Source organism: Camelus dromedarius, chromosome 10 (assembly GCF_036321535.1).
Source record: "Camelus dromedarius isolate mCamDro1 chromosome 10, mCamDro1.pat, whole genome shotgun sequence".
NCBI lineage: Eukaryota > Metazoa > Chordata > Mammalia > Artiodactyla > Camelidae > Camelus > Camelus dromedarius.
Window position 1 is genome coordinate 53,458,003 of NC_087445.1, and position 3,857 is coordinate 53,461,859.

A 3,857-nucleotide genomic window follows, 5' to 3' on the forward strand; every position below is an offset into this window, starting at 1 on the left:
TTTGTTCCTTTGTCAAAGATCAGTTGACTATATTTATGTGGATCTATTTCTGGGCTCTTTATTCTATTCCAGTGGTCTATCTGTTTATTCTTCTACCAATGCCACATTGTCTTGATTATTGTGGCTTTTTAGTGAGCCTTGAAGTTGAATAGCATCAGTCCTCCAACTTTGTTCTTTTCCTCCAATGTTGTATTGGCTATTCTGGATCTTTTGCCTCCCCATATAAAGTTTAGAATTAGTTGGTTGATATTTACAAAATAACTTCCTGGATTGCATTGAATCTATAGATCAATTTGGGAAGAACTGACATCTTGACAATATTGAGTCTTCTAATCCATGGGCATGAAATATCTCTCCATCCATTAGTTATTGATTTCTTTCATCAGAATTTTGTGGTTTTCCTCATATAAATTTTGGACATGCTTTGTTAGATTTATATTTAATTATTTCATTTGTTGAGGTGCTACTGTCAATAGTATTATGTTTTTTATTGGAAATTCTACTTATTTATTGCTGTTTTATAGTCAAACTATTAGATTTCCATATGTTAACCTTATATCCTCCAATCTTGCTGTAACTTCTTATTAGTTCCAGGACTTTTTTTGCTAGTTCTTCAGGATTTTCTGCACAAATGATCATGACATATGCAAACAAAGACAGTTGTGTTTCTTCCTTCCCAATTTATGAAATTTTTATTTCCTTTTCTTGCCTTACTGCATTTTCTAGGACTTTCAGTACAATGTTGAAAAGCAGTGATAGGAGGGTACATCTTAGACTTGTTTCTGATCTTAGAGGGAAAGATTCGAGTTTTTCAACTATTAAGTATGATGTTAGCTGAGTTTTTTGTAGATATTCTTTATCAAGTTGAGGAAATTCCCCTCTATTTTTAGTTTACTGAGAATTTTTAACCATGAATAGGTATTGGGATTTGTCAGATTCTTTTTCTGCATCTATTGATATGATCCTATGATTTTTCTTGTTGAATAATGGATCACATGAATTGATTTTTGCATGTTGAAATAGATTTAATCAGAGATAAATCCCATTTAGTAATGGTGTATAATTCTTTTTATGCATTGTTGGATTCAGTTTGCTAATATTTTGTTGAGGACATTTACATGTATGTTCATGAAAGATACTCATTTGTAGTTTTCTTGTAATGCCTTTGCCTGGTTTTAGTGTTAGGGTAGTGCTAGCCTTCTAGAATGACTTAAGAAGTAATCCCTCTGATTCTATCTTCTGAAAGAGGTTATAGAGAGTAGGCATAATTTCTTCTTAGATATTTTTTTTTAGAATTTACCAGTGAACTCATCTGGACCTAGTGCTTTCTATTTTATAAAGTTATTAATTATTGATTCAATTATTTTCATAGGTATAGGTCTATTCAGATTGTCTGTTTCTTCTTGTGTGAATTTTGGCAGACTGTGTCTTTAAAGAAATTGGTCCATGTCATCTGGGTTATCAATGGCATAAAGCTGTTCACAGTTTGCCTATTCTTTAAATGGATTGTTCATTTTGTTATTGTTGAGTGTAAGAGTTCTTTGTATATTTTGGATAACAGTCCTTTACTTTTGAACACTTTAAGCCAGATGTAAATATGTGTCTTTTACTAAAGCCACAGTCTGTAAATCAACCTCTGAAAGAACATATTCACTACGATTATCTGGTAGAAGGGGGCCAGTTAGAAGATGTGGGTTACCATTACCTGTTCTAACCTAACTCAGTTGGTAATCTGTCATAGTCATTTACATCTGAATCAGTCCTACACCAACTGTGTGAGTTCAGTCAGTGACAATGAGCACTCTAATCCACAAATTTAATGCAAGTTACAATCTGGTAAAAAAAAAAAAAAAAAGGTTATCGGGATTCATTATTTAGCAAATGATATTTGAGCACTACTATCCAAGCCTATCCCAGATTGCCACACAGCACACTGAGAGGGTTACAATGGTTGTCTGCCTATCAAGGATGAAATTCTAACAGTTCATAGAAACCCTGTATGGGAGCTTAAGGCTTCTAATTATCCTAGCCACATATACCTGAAGTCTTATCCTAGCCACATATACCTGAAGTCTCAAAACAGTAATTTTATATTGTTGAAAGCGTGGCTAGTACTTCACATCAGTTTTCTACTATCAGGGTTTTAAGTATGATCTCTTAAGAAACCGCTGACATAATATTACTACAATGGCCACAGGTTATACAATAATGAATAATTATCACATATATACGACTTTACTACTATGAAGTGAGGACCAATCTGAGGACAAGTCAATCCCTAACCCCTTATTTTATAGGACCTAAGAAGGATTGGTAACAACAGGCTGGGTAGAACATAATACACTGCTGATAAAATTTTTAGTACTTATAAATATAAAAATATTAATAAAATAAGAATTTTAGATGAAATGGTACATTTTAGAATTAATATTAAATCAAAACTTTATTTTAAATTCTAATTAATTAATTAATTAATTAATTAATATCTATTAAGTCAGTCTGGTCTAATGTGTCAATTAAGACCAGTGCTTCCTTATTGATTTTCTGTCTGGGTTATCTGTCCATTGATGTAAATGAGGTGTTAAAAGTCCCCTGATATTATTACATTACTATTAATTTCAGTTATTGTATTCTTCAGCTCTGATTGATTCTTTTTTATATTTTTTTGAATTCTGTGTTTAAATTCTCATTGTGTTCTTCTATACTTCTCCCCAGTTCAGTGAGCGTTTTTATGACTGTTGCTTTGAACTATTTATCAGATGAATTACTTACCTTTGTTTCTGTTTCCTCAGGGTTTTTTTTCCAGGGTTTTGTATATGTATATACCTACAATCAGAAAACAAGTAACAAAATGGCAATAAGTACATACCTATCAATGATCACTTTAAATGTAGATGAACTAAATGCCTTTCTTTCCCCATTTTCCCCTGTCCTGTTTCCTTCACTTCTTTACCAGTTTCCCAGTCCACTTCGGCCAAGTTCTACCTAAGGCAACACTCTTTAGAGAGAAAAATCAAGTGGAAAAACTTGCTGTAACAAATAGCAATAAAGATATGTTTACCTTTTTAATAAAGATAAGTGTACACAATAGACTAATAAGAAAAAATAGAGTCCCAAGACTGACTAATGTATATATAAACATGATTTTTTATGAAGGAGGTACTTAGATCAGTGAGTCTATTCAACCAACATTGATGGAAATATTAGATATCTGTACCTAGCCAAAGCAACCTAAAAATTATTTTGAAGAGCACCAAGACTTTCCTCCAGAAGGAAAACAATGTGTGAAATTTATGCCATCAGTTATCAAGACTTACTATTAGTAAGTAAAACAATATTGCATAGGCTCAGGGAAAGATAAATAGACCAACAGAAGAGACATACCCTCGCATGTATGAAAATATGATGTCTAAAGTAGCTGGCACTGTAAATTAGTATTTAAAAATATGCCGTATTCAATATGTTGTTATAATTTGGTAATTAAAATGTGAAAAAATAAAATAGAATTACTGCTTCATACCAAATAAAAAAACAATATTTTTAAAACTCTTGACAAAAGTATAGGAGAAATGTTTATGACTAGTATAGGGAAGAAGTATAAAGAAACTCAGTAAGTATAAACAATAAATAAAATTTGACTGCAGTAACAAATTTAAAGCTTCCTATTAATAAAATAATACAACAGAGGAAATTTAAAAAAGATAAATACCAAAGTAGGAACCAATAATTACAACTATTATTACTAACAGAACTTGGCCAATATATATGAGGATCTTAAAAATTATAATTTGATCATCACTTTTCTATTCCTTTTGTGAACAGTATTTTAGTTTTATCTTTTTGCAACCACATAAACT